Source organism: Ptychodera flava, chromosome 1, assembly GCF_041260155.1.
Source record: "Ptychodera flava strain L36383 chromosome 1, AS_Pfla_20210202, whole genome shotgun sequence".
In the NCBI taxonomy this organism is placed as follows: domain Eukaryota; kingdom Metazoa; phylum Hemichordata; class Enteropneusta; family Ptychoderidae; genus Ptychodera; species Ptychodera flava.
Genome location: NC_091928.1, coordinates 48,851,294 through 48,863,437, shown reverse-complemented (window position 1 = coordinate 48,863,437; position 12,144 = coordinate 48,851,294). Strand labels below are relative to the sequence as shown.

The 12,144-nt window shown below is 37.7% G+C and overlaps 1 long non-coding RNA gene across 1 annotated transcript; it reads right to left on the bottom strand.

Moving 5' to 3' along the window:
- Positions 1–1,587: 1,587 nt before the first annotated feature.
- Positions 1,588–10,575, bottom strand: LOC139140092 (uncharacterized). The gene is made up of 4 exons (XR_011553943.1): positions 10,475–10,575; positions 7,217–7,339; positions 5,900–5,969; positions 1,588–3,650 (listed from the first exon to the last, which is right to left on the bottom strand). It is a non-coding gene; the product is annotated as an uncharacterized lncRNA (long non-coding RNA).
- Positions 10,576–12,144: the final 1,569 nt, after the last annotated feature.

Sequence of the window (12,144 nt, the reverse complement as noted above, 5' to 3'; positions counted from 1 at the left end):
CGTGACATTTTGGAAAAAAAACATTGTATTGCTAATTAATCCATATATGCCAAAATTCAGACCTCTAGCTCTATTGGCTTGCCCACAATTATATATGGGCATAATTAACGAGGTAAAGCATGTGTTGTCATAAGGTCTCCCATCCTACTAAATATAAAGGACATAGCACTTGTGGTTACTTATTTATTGACATAATCGTGTATTTTAGGTAAAAGGTTATCGAGGTCACATGACATTTTGTCAAAAAATTTCTATCCTATAGTCTATCCCTATATACTAAAAATCATACATTTACCTCTATTGGCTTGCTCAAAATTAGATATGCACATAATTAATGAGGTACAATATGTGGCGTCATAAGGTGTCCCATCATGCCATATATGAAGGGTGTAGCACTTGTGGTTACTGAGTTATGGACAAATATGTATATTTGAGGTCAAAGGTCATTGAGGTCACGTGACATTTTGTCAAAAAAATTGTATTGCTAAGTTATCCCTATATACCAAAAATCAGACCTCTAGCTCTATTCGCTCACTCAAAATTAGATATGTGCATAATTAATGAGGTACAATATGTGGCGTCATAAGGTGTCCCATCATACCAAATATGAAGGGTGTAGCACTTGTGGTTACTGAGTTTTGGACAAATATGTATATTTGAGGTCAAAGGTCATTGAGGTCACATTAAATTTTTTCAAATAATTGTATTGCTAAGTTATCCCTATATACCAAAAATCAGACCTCTAGCTCTATTGGCTCGCTCAAAATTAGATATGCGCATAATTAATGAGGTAAAATATGTGGCGTCATAAGGTGTCCCATCATACCAAATATGAAGGGTGTAGCACTTGTGGTTACTGAGTTATGGACAAATATGTATATTCGAGGTCAAAGGTCACCGAGGTCACATGACATTTTTTCAAAGTGTCTGAGATATCTGCGTGAACGGATGGACTCACGTGGATGGACTCACGGACTGACATGACCCAATCTATGAGCCCCCTGGACTTTATCTGTGGGGACTAAAAACTGTGTCACTGCATCCTTTTTGCAATATGAATACGATGAGAAACTAAATTTTTATTTTTCTTGGCTTATACCTTGGCAGGGTCTATGTACTGCCTTATACATGGGAGTCTATGGACTGCCTTATACATGGGAGTCTATGGACTGCCTTATACATGGGAGTCTATGGACTTCCTTATGCATGGGAGTTTATGGACTGCCTTATACATGGGAGTCTATGGTCTGCCTTATACATGGGAGTCTATGGTCTGCCTTATACATGGGAGTCTATGGAGGTGAAAACTAAAAAGTCCTCTACCACGACCAAATTTGATCGCATTGTGAAACAAATCGACGTGCATCTGTATGAGGTATGGTACTATCCTTGTACCAAGTTTGAACGAAATCGCTCCAGGCGTCTCTGAGATATCTGCGTGAACGGACAGACGGACGGACGGACGGACACACGGACATGACCAAACCTATAAGTCCCCCGGACGGTGTCCGTGGGACTAATAACGACAGGAGCCTAGATGTTTGTCAGTGATGTCAACATAGTTTGCTTAACTCACATAGATAACTAAGCCGTATATATGGTGTATTGTAGACATCTGTCTCTCATTAGCAAACAATCAAGCAAATTATTTTAAACAACAAAAATAAAAACATTAATTTGCACCTACAGGGTATAATTTCAATGAAAAGTATTTCATTATTGAAATAAGAATGTGACGGACATAAGAAGATTTACAGGAAGATTAGTAGAGGTATAATAGCTCACTCATGATAATTTTGATATTTATAGTGTGGTGAGAGTCAACTGCACCTGCTTGCCACTAATTATGCTGAAGTGCTTCAGCTTTCTAAACAGTCTTGATATCCTGAACTGAAATTCACTTTTTCACAGTAACAATGTTGACAATATACATAAGGCTGTGTTTAACAGATAAATACAAACATTTTGACATACTTTAGCCAACAGAGTAGGTGATAAACAGAACAAAATTTCCAGAAAAAATGAAATCTTGGAGCTGCATACTCTCGAATATCATTTGGCTTGAAACAGGTTTCTAATATTTTGTCACTCAAAAAATCCCTTTGGCTCAAAGTTGGTAGTCAACGAAGATTTTTTGACCAAAAACAGGAAAAACCGACCCAAAATAAAAATATGCAAAATCACTGCAATTTGACAAACCTGACATGTCACCCCTAGCAACCTGCACATCAAATTTCAAACTTGTGCAACAAACTCTTTTTAGAGATTTTTTGACCAAAAATGGGAATGTCCCAGACTTACAAATTCCACAATTGTTCGAACAAACTTGTTACCTCTAGCAAACCACATACCAAATTTCAGACCAATAGAACAAATGATTTCAGAGGCGAAGATTTTTTGACAAAAAACCAACGAAATTGCTGGAAAATACAAATATGCAAAATTTGAACTTCAGTTATCCTTAAGAACCTGCAACTGAACTAGCAGTTCCTGAAAAGAAGATGAATGTTGATGGAACACAGAGGATGGAGGACTGAGGACAATCCACTTATCTGAATAAAGCTCTGTGTCATTGACAGCAGGCTAAAATCTCACTTATGAAGCAGTCTGTAAGAAGTGTTGTGCTTCAGGAGCAAATTAGTGTGAAAGGAAGATATTGTATAGCACTGATTCTCGGTTCTCACTACGTGAAAGATGAAACACACATGCAAAGAAAATATCTGTAAAGGCATTTTTCCATCAAAAGTCACAATACTCAACATCGTCGAACTCTAAGGTGATGTTGAACTTGTTCACCCATAATGCAACTAACATTATGACACCCCCTGAAAAAGAACTCACAAAAGATGATACAGTTCAAATTGGTAAATAGGTGCTTTAATTGAAATATATAGAGACCTCTTGCATGTGATAAAAAGAATATGTTTGAATGAAATCTTATTTGAAATTCACAATGTTTGTGCTTGCAATTCAGTGAGAAGACTCAAAATCACCAACAAAGTTGCTGTTTTTCTGTATTGCCCTTTGCATGATAAAAAGTGAAACTGATAGCAGGCCATCACATTGACATTTCAGATCTTATCACATTTGAAGAAAATTACTGGACATACGTGGGTCATGGTGCACTTTCCTCAGTTCACACCTGCCAAAGTAATATTTCCAGACATAAAAATAATAATGGCTGGCAAATTTTGATAATATCAGAAAGAAAGTAACATTGCATATATGTATGCTCAAATCATTGTCCTTGTGTCTAGGGATTAAAAAGCTATTTAAGTTTGTGAGAATTACATCATCATATCAATTTTACTCCTTTGTACATGTATGTATCATTTACATGAAGATGCAGTCCACATGGGGTTGGACTAATCATACCAGTGTGATAATTAATATGATCCTGCATTTGCATTGCCTGGGAGTAGTCTATGTGAAATTGTAGTCTCCTGTAAATGTTTGCTTTCCTAATGCTATGGTTCAGCTTTTAACATGCCATTTCAGTTATTTCCAGTCCCTGTTGTACAAAACTTTTCCCTGTACTAGGTAATTTTCAGCTTCAGACTTTGTTACTGTGACAAAAATGCCTGTCAATGGCTTCTTCCGCAGCCTCAGTCAGTGGTACTTTTCATCCATGAATGTAGCATGCTTCCTTCCTATGGAAAGGTAAGAAATGAGAAATTGAACAATTTAAAAATTAGAGACATGAGGACACTGAACTTTGATCATTGTTTTAAATTCTTTATTACATGCTCAGGATGTCAGTTTGTTTCATCCTCTTTCTCCCAGGTGGTATTTATTTCTATGGTTTGTCTATGGAGCCTGGTAGAAAGATGATTATATGGATTCAAGATACTGCCATGCATCAAAATTAGTGTTGTTCAATGATAGCCTACACTTGAGTATTAGCCCCTCACATTGTCTAATATTCTATCTAACCCATGATAATTCCTTCCTAAGCCCTCCCAAGTAAAATCCATGGCATGACTCTTACAAAGGAACCAGTTTTAAAGATCCCATTCAAAGCAAACAATCACACAGATATACCTTGTTAAAGCGAAGCAGTCTGTGGTACTGTCTCAGATTTTGAAGCACTGGGGTTGAATGGAGGGAAATCACTTGCTTAACTGACATAGTTTCTATGGAATTTAACTTGAATAATGCAATACAGTATAGATAAAAGCTACATTTAGCATCCACTACATCCTAACTGAAAGGCCACTTTGAGACTGGTTTGATTAGCTGTAATACATAAACTACACATTTGTATAGACATCACAAAAACACACATCATTAGACAGTCTAATTTAAGTTTAAAACAGTACAATACACCTGTTACTTTTCTGATTAAAAAAAAATATTTTGTTTTTGTACCAACTTAACTATCTTTTCTTCTCCCTTGAAATGTCAAGTTTTCACCTCATCAAAGTGCACTGTGAATTTTGGTGTGGACTAAAATTAATTTGCTAACAATCACAATTTAATATATGATGTATGCTGTCTTCACAAGTTGAACACTGGACATGCAACGTGCTTTTCGCAACAGAAGAAGACAGTACAGTTGGTACAATTGAGGAACAAAATTAATAATAAAATCATCAAAACTTACAGCTACTGTTCTGAGGGAACATCAAACACAGTGTCTGAGAGTTGTTCTGAATAGATAGGTTGCAGTCAACTAGGATTGTATAGTTTGTTTTGAAAAATGGTCAATATAAAAATGGTTTCACTGAATTTCCCTGGATACCACAGAATCTGGTTTGATAATATGAATATATGTAACCTACATGTATTTATACACATATCTAATGGAACTCGGATGTGACAGGATCAGACTCAGAGATGGTGGAGATCTTTTCACAAAAGCAGTTTACACCTCACTTAAAAAGGGAAGAAAGGACAGGATAAAGGTCAAGAAGAGGTATTACTGCAGAAAACTTGGGAAGGAGAATAAAATTCCAGAGTTTAATATCATCATTACTTCAACGTCAGTGCCACATCCAAGCTGCCATGAGTGAGAGGAACAAAGAAACCCTATCAATGATCATTCATCCCTCACAGTACTGTAGATTTCCCATAATTCATTGCGATTTGTATCCTCGGAGATACTTGAGTGAAGTCTACTATGTCTCCCATGTGTAGACAAATTCACAGACTATCTATCAAAATTTTGAAAACGTACTTTTATGCACACCATTCTTCTCAATTCTCATTTTAAATAATTTGGAAAATTATGCATAATTGAGAGAGGAGATAGCATTTTTGTGAAATTTGCCAGAGATTGTCCTCAGCCATACAGAATAATGTGATGGAAAGTAGGGAGACTAGTTGCACCTGTTTTATGAAACAAAAGGATATTGATTTTTTGCAATGAAAATGACAAAAGAAGTTTGCATGCTAAGATTTCTGAGAGAATGACTCCTTCAGTTTGTCATAACTTGCTACCTAAAAAGTATGGCATTTGTAGTACCCGCAGAATGTGACATTATGGTTGTTTAGTGGTTATTTTCAAAATTTCACTGAAATATCTAAACATACTTTTACTAGATATCATTTAAAAATTATTCTGATGCTGCACACTAGTACTTACATGCAGAACTGAAAAAGTTTTTAGAAAAGTTACCTTCAAGGGTACAAATCAAAGAGTATTGTGGGTAATTTATTGTACTGTGTCCCTCTAGTGTGCATAAATGAGGTCTATATCTAGAAACATACTGACTGGCTGTAGGCCCTAATGACTGCAAGTTGCCAAAATAATTTCCCCTTAACTTAAGAATTAAAGGAAATTATTTAATTTCAGGTAACTCACAACTTAACAGGCAAACACATGTACATGTACTGTGTTGTCCTTACAACCACTCAGTACACTGGCAAGGCGTCAGTATATCATTAACAATTCACTGACCAGTTTTATATGGCTTCTCTTTCCCATTTTCAGAAGAACATGGTGCTTTCTTTTCCTTTGCATCTTTTCCCTTGAAGCAAAGCAAAAAATAGCATACACCATGTATAAATCATTTAGCAAAACTAAATATTTTACCTGCAGTCATGTAACTCAATATCCATCTTAGAAATGCAGAGTGTCTGTATTTTACATTGCAGAAGAAGAGATAACTTATGAGCACTACTCAATCATGACTTGGGAACACCTGCCAGACAGTATCACTTTCCCACCTGCAGAGTCAGTAAAAAGCATTATTGAGCCATAACTATATGTATTTTCAACCACTTGGCTTTATATGTTGTAACAGCTTTAGTCTGAAAAATCATGTGTACAGTATCTCTGTCTTCAGGGACCTTCAAATCTTCAAGTCTATGTTAAAATGCAATGTATGGGACATGTTTTGCTTCACAAGTTTTACTACCTTTTAGGTAAAAAAACAATTAACAAGGAGAATATTCCCAAATCATGATAGAGGAAAAAGAAGGCTAAAAATGAGAAGCTTTTAAAACACAGTAACTTTCATTCTCATATTTTCAAATGACTGAACGGGAGACTTGATCTACTTACAATGCCAAATATCCTTCAGTTAAAACACTCTAGACTTTAATGAAGCCTGATCTTCCAGTCTATCAATTTCATGTTCTGTGAGCACCATGCCCTCAAGAAATTTGCAAGATGCAAGAACAAGAGCATGTGCAGCATTCTGAGACAGTTGATGAATCCCAGGCACCGGGAAAAAGTTTATTTACCAAACATGCACACGCTATCATGTTTGCAATTTTTCTTGGCAATTGATAGTTTCAGGTACATGTATATGGCACGTAGCCCCTGATATTTTAGGAGGGGGTTGATGCAGTTGGTCTATATTAATAAATTGATGATGAGAAACCAACTTCATTTTTGGCCTAAAAGATTGAAAAGCAAACAAAGTGATACTTTGGAATGAAATTTATGTATAGTATACATGTAGTTCATCATGTGAGTGTTTGATTTTGATGACATCTTGTTTATCTTTCTTTGAAGTGATCGGATTGGTTGATATGCAAATGAGCCAATGGTTATTTGAGTCCACAACTGCAGAAGCGCCTTTGCTCAACTACGACAAAACAAGGAAGTAACAACAACAAATGCATAAAATGGTCATATTTATTCCTATATGTGCACACATACTGTTGCCCAGTATTTGTACCATGATAACATGACTTCTAGGTGCATGATACCATCTAAGTCTATCTGGCATATATTTATACTGCATTAGGAAAATTATTCATAACTTACAATAATCAGTTTTATGATCAACATCCTTGGGACAGAAATTCATGACAGCGACCTCAGGACTGGGATCAATGGCAGTGTCCTAGGACAGGTATCCATGACAACATCTTCACCCAACTCTTATAGCTTTAAAAGAACAAATCACATGCACACCGAAGTGAGTTCAAAATGAAAGCTTGTGACTCTAAGTCTTTATCACCACTTCTACAACCTTGGCACTTTTCCCCCCATGATTCAAAATAAATCAAGTTGATGAAGCCCTAAACTGCAACTTCTGTCACTAATTTAGCTACTGGACCCCATTAAAAAGGTATAAAATTGTATTTTATAATCACAGTTCTCCACAGGCCCATTAAATGTGGCAGAGTGCTGGAATTACCCACTTACAAAACATGTAACAAAATACTGTATAAGACATGTAAGGCCACTTTGGGATGTGACTCTTCTTTCAACTCTGTATTTTTAAACCTTTCAGTATTTATCATTGTCAATACTCTTACGAAGTGTTTCAACTTCAAAGGACATTTTTTTCTAGAAAACTGACCGGTTTTATGCTACATGTAACTTCACTTGATACACAGTGAAGTTCCATGTAGTATTCTCGATTGCTTTTGAGAGTGTATTTATCATGTGATCATCATGTCTACTGTGTAGAGTGACATATTGAGGAAAGTTGTGACAGGTACTTAAATTTTATGCAAATAGTATGCTAATATTTTTATGCTAAAATATGGAAATGAGGCAGCACAATTTTTCAATCCAATCGTGGAGACCATTGATGTTGCAATTTGCAAGATTTATTATATTACTATGTAAACAGAATTGCTATTCCCCAATATGTCAGAGAATTTGCCACCTTGATGTTAAGAAGTGAACGGTTTCATTTGATTTGTGAATACAAGCTTTGGGGAGGGCAGAATTTGAGAAAAAAAGGATCGGAGTGTCTCCTTGAATCTCATGCATACCGATCAACCCCCGAGCCATTGCTCATAATCACTGAAGTCTCCCTTAGTTTAGTTTGGTACAAGAAACATAGCTTTTGATTGTTATTGGGAATTGAAACATGCCATGAGCGTTAACACACTGAAATCTTGAAAATGTATTGATAGTACAGCATGCCAGGAAATAAAGATTGTTCATGCTTCCATGTAGATTTATTCTCAGCAAAGTCAGACACGCATCTGAATTAAATTCTGAGTGAATCGTAAACCATAAGACATGGGAACTTGGTACATGATTATGGAATGTGAAACATAAATAAGGCTTACCCCTTCAGCATTGCTGACTTTCTGATTAATTTTTTTCCCAAAGGATATGCTCGTGAACTTTATATTTATAAGCCAGACTTAGTTTCAAACTCCCAAGAACACTATATATTAACACATAATCTAAGTATTCTTACTTCACTTGATGATATAATATAATAAAATCTCTTTCACCCACGCCCATAGAAAAACTTCAAATATATGTAGACAAAGAGGAAATATATAGGGGAAAGAGCATTCCTTAAGATACAACAATTATTGAATGTTTGGACTGGCCAAGGTATTCTAAGCTGGATTTGAATGCACATGTAGGCAATGTGACGCCAATGGTAAAGGCTTACATTCACTGGGAAAGGGCTGAACGAAGGATCATAGCGAAGGACCAAGGGACAACTGAACAAAAGAAGAGTGAGCTCTGTCTCAAAATATCTCCAGATTTCCATTGGAAGCACATGTTTGACATGGCCCAGACGCGCACGGTTTGCGCTTCCACTGAAAGATTAGAGATTTTTGGAGACACTGGCAGAGCTCATCCCGGGCTCGGAGTAAGTCACCTCGACACCTGTCCGTTTCGACCCCAACACTCTCTTGTCGCTAATTGTGCTCACCTCTACCTTGTCATATCTTTCTTGTTTCATGACGTTTTACTGAATATATCATGCATCTTTCCTGGGAAAATTGGCTTCTGAATAAACAATTTAGCTGTTTCGATACACAAATGCAGAGCTCAGACACTTTTACGACCAAGCGCAGCGCGCAGACAGCTGTTCGTAGAGTTTGGTGACTTTGATAGACCCGGCCCTAGCCCTGTGTACAATGCTGTGTGTCCCCAGAGTTATACGGACCGGGGAGGCCGTATAAGGCCGGGAACAAACAGCGTCGTACGCTGGGCTAGGACTGCGACCGGCCGTCTGCCAGTTGCGAGCTCGGCCAGTGCCCGCGCCGACCAACTCGGCCAGTGGGAGAGGTCGGCCACTTACATTTATATGATTGGGTACATTTTCTCTTCACATTCAAAAGTGATGTTATGATGTTATTTTGTTGAACATTCAGTAAACAACGAAAAGACGTTCCACTCTGACAAACACATTGGTGGCCCTCAGCCTTTCAGCAGATCGCGGGTAGGGCGTACGATCGAAAGGTACAAATTGGCAGTTAAACATTGCTGCGAATCCGTAGCCTTTGCCACTCGGGTAGCTTGGTCATTCCCAAAAGAACATGCCAAGGACTGGCAGGGCTCGTTTTCGCAGCAAGCAGTAACAATGACTTAATCGTTGATCGTTGGATGAATAACGTTTTATGCTATGGTTTTTATGGTAGTAAATCGTAGGTTTTAAGTTTTTTTAATGGAAAGCAAAACACGATGTACCACATACACTGCGCAGCCGATTTCATCCTGTAGTTAGCGTTGAAGCGAGGTAACCTCCATGGGGAAGGAAGTTTGCAAACATCGCGCTCTTGAATGACATTGACATCGCTTTCACATTATAATTTTAGCGAGACCTAGAAAATAGAAGAACACTGTAGTCTCATCATATAACCATACTCCTACTGGCCGAACTCGCAACTGGCCGACCTCTTTTTATTCGGCCCGGCCTGGCCCTGCATCAAGAATTACATAGCGGCCGCCGTGGTATGCACAACGGCGGCCGCTGTGTTAACCACACACTGTGCCCTGAATACCGTGCTGTGTGTTCCCGGCGTCCCACCGCAATGTATCTGTCGAGCCCATTCAGGTGCGTTCCTGACGTTACAAGATTCAACTTAAGTCTTTCAAAGTGCTATTAGCATCGACAACTCTGAGGACATAATTTCGAGATGATAATGATACAAGTTTCATTCATACCGAAGTGGTCGAGACGGTCAGGGGCCTAGGGTCGAGTGACTTGTAGAAGCCGCTGCAGCTCACAAGTCACCCGCGACAAAAATGGGGAAGGTTATAGCTTCATAACAGCCGCATAGTGTCATATAGGAATACAAAGCAGTGGGCACTTACCACTATATCCTTCTCTAACTTGAACGAAAACCAGGAACGTAGTTAGTGTTCAGTAGATGTACCACGTCTCTCCGGGACCGTGGCTGTACAGTAGATCCCGCTGGCTGAAGTTGTTTGCACTAGTTACTCACACATGGCAGACATAACCATACGAGCTCAGAATGTAGTGCGTGCCGTGTTGCGCTTGATTGACACGTAAAGTTGCTAGTTTGGTGTAATTGTTTGACATTTAGCAATTACTATATTTTTAAACAATTGCTAAGTAGATGAAAATAGATGAAACTGTGAAATTATGGTCCGCTACCTCCGCTACCCTTCGCTACCCAAAATTCATTTGCATAAATGAATCGTGCCTCGAATCATGCAATAATTGATATATATATATATATATATATATATATATATATATATACTAGATACGACACAAACACATTAAGAGCATGTTCAAAAGTTGTAGACGACTAAGAGGCCAATGGTGATATGAATATAGTTAACGAACATGAAATATCATGGAAAAATAGCGGAGCAGTGTATGTCTGATACTTTATAGGCATTGTAAGCAACATTCATTCAAAGAAACTGCAATAGTTAAGTCATATACCTGAACTTGACAACAGTTAAGATTACTTAGGTGATGGTGAACACCAAAAGACATCCTTGGCACTGGCACCATCAGACAGTCCAGTCTAGATCCGATATTCGAAGCCTTATTGATGCTAATCCTGTCTGCCCAACGTGGCGAAACAATGAAAGGACAAGTCGAATTCTAGCCCGTCCGGAAAAACAACAGAAAATCCTCCAAAACAACCGAGACACAGCAGACGGATAACTTGTCGCCAATCTTTCAACAGAATACGGCCCGATAAAGATCTGCATGCTGCGATTCTGGCTGCTGTGTCGCCTATGTGTCCAGCAAGAAGTTTATCCAACAGAATTTTTTAATTCGTTGGCAGCAAAGGAAGGACTTGATATTCAGCCAAAATCCATCGACCATTGACGAAACTCCTGCGAATACTCTTTTATACATTCGAAATCGATAACTCTTATTGAGAGCTATTAAAAGTGCTTTAAATATGGAAGCTAGATGAGACACGAGTTATCAACTTGGCTTAAGTGGACTCCATTTTGTCTCTCACGTATCAGTTTAGAAGTTCGTACATTAGTCTATAAATCCAGAGAATTGGCAAACAATGACGAACTTATTCCATCCGATGCCCTTACAAAAAGCACCAATAAAGAAAGAGATAATGAAATAAATTTATTTCTGGTATGGTAGGTACCAAAAAGCTATGCAAATGAGGTGAAAGTATACACGGGCAAACAAAACCATTACGGAATGTTTGGGCCTTGTTTACAAAACAACAGGTAACATTTTTGACAACATTTTCGTATTTTTATTAATACTTTTTTGGCACAAATACTTTGACGTAAGCTTCGGTCTGTCTAAAGGACGTTTATTGACAATTATTGACAATGCATTTTAAACATGCTATGATATTGTCAACCTGATAAACTGTACTTAGAACTAAAGATATAATCGATCTTCAACGTCGTTACATTTTGAAAGACGGGCTGTGTTGGCAAATAGCATATCAGAAATTTGATTGACTCTGCTGATTTCTTACTTTGGTCCTGAAAGTTTCTTTTTGCACAAACACAATTTTTGGATT